Below are 11836 nucleotides of genomic sequence, written 5' to 3' on the forward strand. Positions count from 1 at the left end.
CTTGTAATTATGGTAGGACGTGCCAAGATGACCTGCATTCCAATCTTCCCACTCCCAACTCTCTCCTTGACCCAGCCTGCTATCTCCCACACAGGGATCAAAGGTAACAAGATCAGTCACCAAAGAAACCACTGCCCAATAACCACTGATGATAACAACTCCCAGCCCATCCCAGAAAAAGAGGAACCAAGTGTCTCCAGGATGCCAAAAATCTGAAAAACTTCCACTGGGAGATCTTGATTCAGAATTTTTTTTTTTCTGCCTCTTGGGGTTGATCTAAGTAAGCCACCATCAAAGCCAAGAGGGAGGATGGGATCACAGACCCTGAGGCTCCCACCACTGAGAAGGGATCAGTACACTAGGCCTGACCAATGACACTCAGAGAAGCGAAGAGTCCCTGGGGGGCTATTCCCTTTTCTCCATACTCTACTCCACCATAATCCCAGTCCCCAAACTCAGGAGAGAGAAAGAAACTGGGTGGTTCAATTCCTCATGCTGTTAAGAATGACGAATCCTGGGAAGAAGAAATAAAAAATAACACTTCCGTGACTACAGACGTTTTCTGTTCATTTGAGCTTTGGTTTTAGTAAGACTGTGCTTCTGTTTGATTCTCAGCACTTTGCTGTGAGGCCCAGACGGCCTGCTTTCTGCGGGTCTCCTTCCTGTCCTATTCTCAGTCTTTGCTCTGACTGCAGGGGCCTCTTTATGTCCCTTCAACTGGTTAGTTCATTTCTGCTTTGGGGCTCCTGTGCTCACTGTTCCCACCACTCAGCACGTCTTCCTCCAGCTCTCCTGGGGCTGGTTCTTTCTGAGTCCTCAAGTCTCAGAAAAACCACCACTTCCTCCAGGAGGCCCTCCCTAACTTTGCCAGCTAAAGTAGTCCTTCACCCCCACAATTTATAGCCATAATATCACTCTGCTTATTTCCTTCATGGCACCATACATTGCACATGGTTGACACATTAAAGATGCTAAATTTGTCGAGAGTGAATGAATAAGTAAAGATATGAATATGAGACTGAGTAAAGGAAGGTAGGGGTCAAGTTTTACACTATTTTAATGCTCCCATAGTGGCTAACACAGGATTGGGTTCATGTCTAGTTTCACCAAATACTTAAAATATTATTTTCCTTGAACAGAAAATAACATTTTATCACCATGCTAGACCTCACTATATCACTGTGAAATGGGGATAAATATATTTGCTGCGAGAATGTAAGGATACAGCATAAGGGCAAGCGTTTTGTAAACTATAATAAAAGATACATGAACCCACTCAAAACCTTATTTTACAGAATCTTGAAACACTGAGAAGCTGTAACTTTCTTAAGATTAATAGACCCAGTTATCGGCAGCAGTTGTTTCCCAACTCTCAGTCTGGTGCTTTTAGTTAAAACCACTCAAATAATATTATAACAACAACAGCAAAAATAAAAATAACACATACACAGTAATAACCCAATCTTCTATCTTAACAAATTGGCTATTTCAATGTTCCTGATTCCTTCCAGAATGTGTCCGTTTGTAATGGCAGTAACAAAATTTTGAACTTTTTAAGTGCTTTTTTTTCAGCCCAGTTTTATAATTGGACTACTGAATTATGTAAAGTCCAAAACCATTTAAGCCATCATTTTAGATGTCTGACTCAGTTCCAGGATCTTCCATCCCGGCTCTCTGAATATGTTTTGCACATTTATGGGGGGGGGGGGGGCTCTGTTACACTTTCAAGGAGTCCACACAGTTAATACTATTTCCATACTACTACTACTACTACTAAGACATTGTTTGTCGTATTTGTTCTCATTTTCCCACTGGTGTACAGTGAAGTTTTCTAGAGCCCACGTGACCTGTGGTACCCAACACTGAATACAGAGGCAGATATGAGGATTTAGCCATCTTCTAGTAAGCCAGGCATTAGATTATTGTGAAAAGAATGCCATACTTCTCAATAAAATTTACTTTGCTTTGGAAATAACAGTTATTTTTCATAAAATATGTTCTATATTAATCTATAATTGGTTTATTATTGCCTTTTTAATATAAATTAATAAACATATTTTTTAAAATTTTCAGTTTCAATCTCTAATGCCATAAATACTGTCACATATAATCCAAATGAGCAAAAGCTCTTTGTAGTCCTCAATAAATTTTCAGTGTTTAAAGGAAGCCTAAGGCCAAAAAGCTGGAAACCACTGAACCTGAACCTTGTGATCCATTTGGTCCAGTATCCACCTGCTCAGCTGGGACCTGAAACCTTAGTCCACACTCAATAACTGAGTCCTGACTCCTTGTTTATTGCAGGGACACCTGAGCCAGGCCAGGTCTGGATGTGTCCTCATCCTTCATCCTTCTTCATCCCAGTTCTGGGCCTGGGGAGCTTACTATGTGGTCTGGAAGTCTTGGGAGGTGGTTGGAAATGGACCATCAGCACCTGTGACCCCTTAGCTCTTATGGCTTAACCCCGCCCAAAGCCTGGGCCCACTCCCCACCTCTCTGGTCCCACTTCCTCTATCGCTGACCTCCATTTGTGGTTTCCTCACCCTCTTGCATCCTAGCACATCCTATTGTCCTCACCCCCAGTTCACAGTGTGTGATGCCAACTCAAGCATCAGGCTGAATGTGTCACTCTGATGTTAAAGTGGCAGATTTTCTGCCTGTCACTGTCTCACACTTTCTTCTTGGTTGGGAGCCATGTGGCAGCACAAGTTTCCTGAGACTGGACTCTGCCCCATGGTTATGAGCAAATGAGTTACTAAAGCAACAACCTAACGAGGGAGAGATAGGGCTGGGGCCTAAAGAGGGTGTCACGGAGGCCTCTGGATGAGGTTCTCTTATGTGATCAGAGTGCTGTGCTGTGTAGTAGAGATGTCTAAGGTTTCTCTACTTGGCTCTGAGACCAGGGAATTGGTCCTGGTGGCTGTAGTGGGTCCCTGCCTTGTAAAGGATCAAGCCACTCTCAGGCACCGTGACCACCTGGGCCCCTGTGAACACTGGGCAGATGGAGAGGGGGTTGTCATCAAACCCCAGCCTGAAGAAGGGTCTCAGGGGTCCAGAGAAGTGCAAAAAAGGTCACGTGTAGATGTATGATCTGTCCTTCATGTCATAGAAGGCAACATCTTCAGCTTCATAGTCCAGAGAGATGACCACCTGTCAAAGGCACTCTGTCAGAGGAAGAATCTTCTCAGGAGAGATCAGAGCCCGGTACTGGTTTCCAACCATCTTGAAGATTCAGAAGCCCTTCTGAGGAACCAGCAGGTCCTCACCGTTCCTCTAAATACTATCTCTACAAACCCCCATAGCCTACACCATCACATTTTTGACCTCCACCTCCCAGTAATGTCTCCCTGAGGAGAAGCTCTCCAGACCCGGGACACAAGTCCCCCAAATCGAATCTCTCTGGGTTGTCAGGCACACTCTGCCTGGAGGGGCCCCATCTCATGCTTCTCTGGTCCTACGACATAAAAAGCTCAGGATGAGTGGCATCTGGGTCCAGGACCATATCAGCTGCAGAGGAAGTCTCAGGTTTAGGCCTGGGGTCTCAGGAGATTATGCGATTCCTGGTGCCCAGAGGGGTCCCAGAAAGCTGGTGGGAGATCCCCCATGTCGTGGCCTTTTCCATGAAGGCCCATTGATCCCAAGTCCCAGGCAGCTCACAGACTAACAATTACTGAGGCTGCACTTCTATCTCTTGAGTGACAGGAGCATTGCCTCAGGAAAAGGATAATTGGGACTCTAAGAAATGTAGCAAGTTTAGCAAATGAGGTGAAATTAGTGACTCCCACTTTCTCTCAACATCTTCAGATCCGCCCCATTTTTTATTCCAGATATACAATCCCTTGGACTCTCTTTAGTTGGAAAGTTTCCCACTTGGCTTCAACCAGCAGAGAGGCCCTATCCCTCTCCCAGTGAAGCAATTAAGGCCAATTTCTCCCTACACAGGTTCCTGGGCAGTAAAGTGTCCCTTCATTGGTCCTCTGTGTCCACCAGTTTAACCAGACGACAACTGATTTAAACGACTAACAAGGGCACCTTTTAAAGGGTAAAAAAGGAGGATAGTGTCCCCAAAAGCCAACCTGCTGCCTGAGAGGTGTGTATGTTAAGGGTGGGGGACTATCTCCATCCAGTTTTGCTTCAACACCAAGGGTCTGAAGTCTGCAGTTTGATCTCTCTGCATGTAGGAAATGCTTCAGACCCCGAGGTTCTGCAGACTCGCCCATCTGCAGTTGTTACTACTGAGTCCCTCTATATTTACATTGTGTTAAAATGACTTTCCCCTTTCCTCAAGTTGATATGTGTGACTGTGACAATTTTGAAATATAAAATAGGAAGGAGGAAAGGTCCAAATGCTGTAGTATCAGGTAAAGCCTGGATTTTATGGGGCTTTTGTGCAGAAGGTGACAAATCATAAAATGCAAAGTGCTCATTAGGTCCAGGCTAGTGGATTCCCTGCTCTCCCACTTGCCCACCTCCTCTCCCCTCACTGGCTACACACAGAGCATCAGTGTTCTCTCGGAACAGGAAGGCAGTTCTGGCACCTGTCTGTGCACCCCTGAGACAGGCTTGGGGAAGCTTATTGTCTTTCCTACATGTGGCTCTTCAACTGTGCAGTCTATAGCCTCTTCCAGATTATAAATAGCTAAACCACTGTTGTCTTCTTTCAAATTAATCCAGAATCCACAGAGCATCAATTACCAAAATGTAAACTTTACAAGATCTGCCATACATTGTAGACCTCTGTAATCATAGCTTAAATTATTTTTTACAAAACAAATTTTGCAGAAAACTAAGCTGTAGAGTTCCTTTAGAGCTGTGGGAATTCCCTGAGAGAAGAGCTGGGATCCAGCTTTGGGTGGGATACTGTCAGTGAACTGACCCCAGCCTGCTGCTGATCCCAAACCAGCTTTGGGTCCCCTTGCTCATCTCCTCTAACATGTCCTGTTGGCTGGAAGTGGGGAGGAAACTCGGGAACTGAGGTAATGTGAGAGGTGCTCACCAGCATGTAAGAGACTTCTTATCCATCCTACAATGGGACAGACAGAGAGGTGAGCTTCATAAGATAATAGCTAACCAAGTAGAATACAAATTGTGCCTGGAGTAGTTCAGAAAATGCTAAACTTACCCAATTCCTCCAGAAGTCACTCTGAAAAAAAAAAGGGAAACAAATGAATGTCCTCAATAGAGGAAGTAAGAGAATCTGAGTTTGTATTAAATGATGAAGGACTGGCCCTTTCTATGAACATCACCATCCTTCCTCACCCCCCTGTCCAGGGAATTGTCAACATACCAGAAATGATATATGATCAGGTGGCTGGAGATTATCAATACTGATTTAGGTTTGCTTTAGTTCAACAATACAGTGCTCCATATAGCCACGTGAATGGATGCAACACTTGCAGAGTGGAAGCAAACAAGCTCTGAGGGATTAACTCCTAGGACACGAGAGTCCCAAGCCCTTCTTCTGCCTCTATTCATTTCCTCTCTCTGTTTCCCAGGCTTATACTGTCAGAGCTGTGTCCTTTGTGTGACAGTGAACTCTCCTCCTACTCTTTTACCTTTTATGTGACGTTCCTTCTCCTTTTCACACGTTCTTTCCCCCGTTCCTTACTTGCAATTTCTTTCTCTTCACTTTCGACCTCTTTTTGCCCTGAGACAATCTTTTTTTCCCTGTGGCGATTCTCAGTAAGACAGATGCTCCCAGCCATGAGGAGGAGCAGGGCAGGTAGGCATGATGACAGCCAGGGCTGCCATCCACGAGATGTGCTGGGAATAAAGGATTCTGAAAAAGAAGCCAGAAAAGTCCCATTTAGTGCAAAAAGGGAGACCTGGGATGAGAGCTCCCCTCAGGACTCATATCTAAAGAGCTCCCCTAGATCCCTGCTGTGTTGGCTTCTCTCTCAGAAACCCAGATAGAGAAAGAGTCACCCACAGTGATTGCCAGGGCTGGGCGCCCAGGAGACAAAAAAGCAGAAACACCTGGAGTCACCATAAGAAGGACCAGGGTGAGTCCTTCTTATGGGAAGGACTAAGCAGCCATGCTGGATGACGAAGGCCATCACTCTGGGACAAGCCAACATCTCTTCTTGCCTGGAATATTGCAATGCTTCCTCCTGCTTCTGCCCACACCCTGTGCAGTCTGTCCTCAGCACAACAGGGCAAGAGAGATCATGTTATTTTTTTCCTGAAACCCTGTCACGTTTCCTGTCCCACTCAGACAAAAGCCAAAGTCCATTTGTGGCCCACATTGTCCCATATGATCTGGTCCTATTGCCTCTCTGATTTCATCTCTTCCAACTTTCCCTGCACTCACTCCATTCCAGCCACACCTACCTCTTGGGGCTCCTTGAAACTGCAAGACATGCTCTTGCCTTAGGTCCTTTGCATAACTCTTGCTGCTACCTGGCATGCTCAATCCTTAAATATATGCATGACTCATGCCTCACTGCCCAACTACCATCTTTCCCATGAAGCCTTCCGTGACCATCCTATTTATAGTTACTACTCTCCCGTGCCCGGAGCACTCCCTATCCCCTCTGCTAATTAATTTTTTCTATATTACTTATCACCATCTGCTATAATCCCCAGTGTCATTAATGATTTCACTCCTTGTTTTAATTACTTCATTTACTGCTATCTGTACCCTCTAGAAAGGCAGCCCCAGGAGGGCCGAGATCTTCATGTACATTGTTCTCTGATTTGTCCTTGGTTTCTAGAACAGTGACTTGAACACAGGAGATGCTTGTTAAACATTTGTTAAATGAATTTATGAGTGTCTGTGATGAGATGGAGCCCAAGGATAAATTTTTCCTGCTCTGAAATTTTGATTCCAGAAATTTGTTTTTTTCATTCATTTATTTCATACGTATTTATTAAGTAACTTTCAGGGGCAAGCAAGCAATTTACTAGATGCTGGAGGTACAGTGGTGACTAACTGCTGGTGTGTGTCAGATTCTGACTGGTTCTGCTTGTGATTTGGACTATGAAACTTTAAAAGAATGTCCAGTAACGAAAACCTGTAAGGGTGCTCTTTGTGGCTGTCCACCACACATTCTCAGTTCCCCCTGGGCACACAGTTAGGACTGCACTTGCCTCTCCTGTGTGGTGAGGCACAAGCTGTGACTGGCTTTGGTGAATGAAATGTGAGTATAAATAATGTCAGTACCTCACAAGAGGAGCTTTAGGAGCCATTGAGTGATTTGTGGGCTCTTTCCCTCGGTGAAGGGGAACCACACAGCTCCAGGTCCCTGAGGGGGCTCTGTGTGAAGCAGAGCCCAGAAAACTCACGAAGGACATGTTACATGTGTGAAATAGACCTCTGTTATATTAACCTACTGAGATTTGAGGGCTGCTTGCTACAGAGCATAACCTAGCCTATGCTGACTAATTCATACCTCAAAGTTTATTAAATACATGGACTGATTAGAGGCTTATGGGGAAAGGTTAAAACAACAAACCTCAGGTGTAGACTAGAGACAGTTCAGGTGTGATGATGACCACTTACAGCTCATGGAGCAGATTCATGTCTTCATTCAAATACTGTTTGTGGAGCAACTCTTGTGCTTCAGGTTCTGTTCTAATGATGTGGATATAGCAGAGGCAAAATAGAAAATAATCCTTTATGAAGGCTACATTCTAGTGGAAGAGACACGATAATCAGGATTAGCAAGTAAAATGCATACTATGTGAAGAGGTTATAAGTACTGAGGAGAAAAGTAGGGAATTGGAGTAAAAAGAGTCAAGATGGTGTTTGATCCTCGCAGTCATGGAAAACCACTGACTAGAAAGAAGAAATGGACTGAAATTGTCTCTGAAAAACTGCTCTTTGGACTTGATGAAAAATTTAAGCAGTGTCATATACTAAAGGTGAGAGTGTATATTGGTACAGAAACTTTGGAAAACAAATATATAGTATGTGTTAAGGATGAAAATAAATATTTCTCATTATACTGCCCTTCCACTCCTAGGAACATGTTTCAGTTGAGGGTTTTGATAAAGGGCATGTTATGGGTTGACTTGTGTCCCCCTAAAATCCATATGCGAAGTCCTACCCTCCAGTATTTCAGAATGTGACTGTATTTGGAGATAGGGCCTTAAAGAGGTAATTAAGTTAAAGTGAAACTCTTAGGCTGGGCCCTAATCCAATCTGATTGGCGTCCTTATAAGACGCGGAGATTAGTACACACAGAGAGACACCAGGAATGTGTCCACATGGAGGAAAGGCCATGGGAAGACACAGAGGGGGGACCATGTGTGGTGACCACTCACTGGCCACAGTGAGAAGGTGGCCATCTGCAAGCTACGAAAAGAGGCCTCAGGAGAAACCAAACCTGCTGACATCTTCATCTTGGGACTTCAGACCTCTAGAACTGTGAGAAAATAAATTTCTTTTATTTAAGCCTTTGAGTCTGTGATGATTTTTTATGACAGCCCTAGCAAAATAACACAGGCCAGGAATAGGCAGTGTTCTATTTGTTGGTATGAGTTCATAATAATTCAAAAATCTGTGCATTAATGTTTTGTGAGTTTGTGTATTGTATTTGTGTATGTGTATTGTATTTCACAATAAAAATGTCTACATCTGAAACATGTTACTGAGGAAGACTCTCAGAGATCTCCAAGAAATAACCATAAGAATAACCTTTGGGATTCAACATTCTCCCCTGTTCAAGGCTACAGCGAGTTCTGTGTGTGCTTCTCAAGAGGTGATGCCCACAGCTTAGCAGGGCAAACCCACTCATTTGGCCCTTGGGCAGGAGAAGCCACCTTCCCTGTGTGAAGGGGACTCTACGAAAATATCTGCTGTTCTGCCATGGGCCTGAGATTAGGAAAGAAACTTTCCCCAAGAGTCATACTGTGAAAAATCAGTGGAAAAAAATGAAATGACTCAATAGCCACCATCAGGCGCATGATGGCCTTGTCACTTGATTTGCCTTCTTGGAAATAACGGTGGTAGATGCCATTTTCATGGGCTGTGACGCTGTGGATGATCAGTGCCACGCTCCCCTTGCTGACCTCTTCCTTCACAAAGGTTGTTCTTCCTCGGTACTCCTCCATTTGCTCCTCTGTCCTCTCTCACCCGCCCTTATACACGAGCACTCCGGGGGAGAACTGAGATCTGGACCACCGCACATCCATGTCCTCAGCATTTTTCTCAGGTGACAGGTGGCAGTGTAACATGCTGTTTCCCCCACCATGGCCAGGATTGGATCAGCTGGCCCCATGACAGTAAACTGGTCTGTTCAACCAAAGGGTAGAATCAGACAGTGGCACCAGGCATCAGATATCGAAGGTAGGAAAGAAAGTGCATAGTCCAGGGCACAGACAGAGTCTTTCTCCATTTCTAATTATTCTCTCAGACATATTCTTTCTAAGACCACAGGGGTTTCCTAAGCTGAGGATTCTGGAGTCAGTAACTGTGGCTGGTCAGCAGCAATAGACACCTAGTAGAAGTATCTGCTGAGGCTGCTAATGATTCCTGTTAATGCCAAACACTGAGAAGCTAGAGTGTGTTCCTTCCTGTTAGTCACCTCTAGCTGTGGATTCCTTCCACTTAAGGCCAAGACATCTTGGCACCCAGAAAAGACATTCCTACTCTGTCCTGTTCAAATTCTAAATTACTGACTCATAGAAACAATGAACAGAGTAAAATAATTGTGGCTAGGTTGCTGATTTTCAGGGCTGCAGCAATAGTAATCAGTACATTTACCTTGTCACAAGAGAATAAATTTCACAAAACACACAGCATGAATAAAACTGGGCCCCCAGAGGCACTGAAACCAAGGATGAGAAAGTCGCCCTTCTCTCTTCACGTCTGCTTTGGTCTAATCTCTCTGTAGATCACCTTCCTTTTTCTTCTCTAGACCACCGTGTTGATGGAAAACACCTTCCCACTGCTCCCATTCATACTTGCTACTAATCAATTGTAACTTGCTACATATCACTGAGCCATTCAATCAAAATGTGAAAGGTATTCCTGCAGGCCTAGTCTGGATCAGATGTCCATCCAAGATCCAGTCCGTGTCAGTGGGCAGCAGTGCCACGTTATACGGACGTGTATTGGAAGATTGGAAGTCACCATTGCAAAATGGATGGGAGTGAGAGGAGGGCAAACAGGTCTTAAACAGTATTCTCACAGTGGAACCTTATAAACAAATTCTGTTGATGTCCAATCCCAAAGCCCTTTGGTCCACCTCAGGTACACAGTTTCCTGCAAGGTAACAATTTCCCAAGTGCCTGCCGTTCTTTTTCTCCACCTGAGAGCTTTCTCTAACACCAGTGATGCTTGCTCCTTTGCATATACACAGCCCAACCTGGAAGTGCAAGGGAGTTAACACCCCAGCCTGCAACCTTCAACCAATGGGGGATGGGAATTGTGGATGAATGACCCAGGCTCCCCACTCCTGCTAGGAGGATTATGAGATATAGGACACGATTTCACAAAGTTTCTCAGAGTGTTCTGAGTGGGACCGAGCCCGGTTGCCCACATGATAACCAACTAATTGACATACCTTCTATGCCATTTTTTCACTTAGTTGGCTTTTCTCCTTTTATTTATTTGCAAGCTTGGGTTTCCTGGGATCACTTCCCAAATAGACTACCTGAACCCAAGTCCTTGGCTGAGAGTCAGCTTTTGGGAGCTCAAACTAAGAGATGGAATTAGTTAGCAATTTCACCAGACATTTTATCTAGCAATAAGCATTATCTTTTCTGGAGAAGTTCACTCTGACCTATATATACCTGAGTCTAGCAAGAGAATAGAGGGCTACAGAGAAAATTTCCAAGAATTCACAGGACTCTCCAATCATGGAGGCCCTTAGTCTATACAGGGGCCTACAGGATGGAGGCTTTCTCCTCCTTCAGAGTGAGTGAGGCTGTGACTATAAGTGTAGTAGGATAAGTAAGTCCACACCATTATATCTGCAACCTGTGAATATGACACACTACATGGCAAAAGGAATCTTACAGATGGAATTAGGTTTTGGACCTTAAAGTAGGGAGATTATCCTGGATTCTGAGGAAAATTATCCTGGATTATCTGGTTTGACTCATTCTAATCACATGAGTTCTGTTTTTTTTTTGAGATTTAATGTAGAGTTTATTTACATAAGCAATAACATTGTACTGTAAGTATGTAATGTGATAAATATGTTACAATGGCAACCATATTACAATATATAAATGCATCGAAGTAACACGATGTACACCTTAAATTTACACAATGTTACATGTCAAATTTATCCAATAAAAACTAAATAAATAAATATTACAAATTTGATGAAAACTGCAAACTGATAGATCCAAGAAGTTCAACAAACCTCAAACAAGATAAACATAAATTAAAGTACACCAAGACAGATCTAACTCAAATTCCTGAACCAGAGGAAAAAGACACATTATTCACAGAGGAACAAAGATGAAATGATTTCAGATCTCTCCTCAGAAACCCAGAAACCAATGAGACATCTTTAAAATACTAAAAGAAAAAAAGATGTCAATTTAGAATTCTACGTATAGTAAAAAATATATCTCAAAAAATGAAGGCAGGGGTCAGCCCAGTGGCATAGTGATTAAATTCACATTCGCCGATTCGGCAGCCCATGGTTCACGGGTTCAGATCCTGGGTGCGGACTTATGCACCACTTATCAAGCCACGCTGTGGCAGGTGTCCCATGTAAAGTAGCACATGAGTTCTTAAGAGTGGAAGAAGGCACAAGAGTCAAAGAGATTCAGTGGAAGAAGAGCCAGGAGAGATTCAAAGATTGAGAGGGACTCAAGCTGCCATTTCTGCTTTGAAGATGGAGGAAGGGGACCACAAGTTGAGGAAGGTGGCAGCTTCTAG

General features: G+C 43.9%; 1 pseudogene; it reads right to left on the reverse strand.

The window, feature by feature from the left end:
* Positions 1-2880: 2880 nt before the first annotated feature.
* LOC131413372 (butyrophilin subfamily 2 member A2-like) lies at positions 2881-6403 on the reverse strand (annotated as a pseudogene).
* Positions 6404-11836: the final 5433 nt, after the last annotated feature.

The sequence above is a fragment of the Diceros bicornis genome, chromosome 14 (assembly GCF_020826845.1).
Source record: "Diceros bicornis minor isolate mBicDic1 chromosome 14, mDicBic1.mat.cur, whole genome shotgun sequence".
In the NCBI taxonomy this organism is placed as follows: Eukaryota; Metazoa; Chordata; class Mammalia; order Perissodactyla; family Rhinocerotidae; genus Diceros; species Diceros bicornis.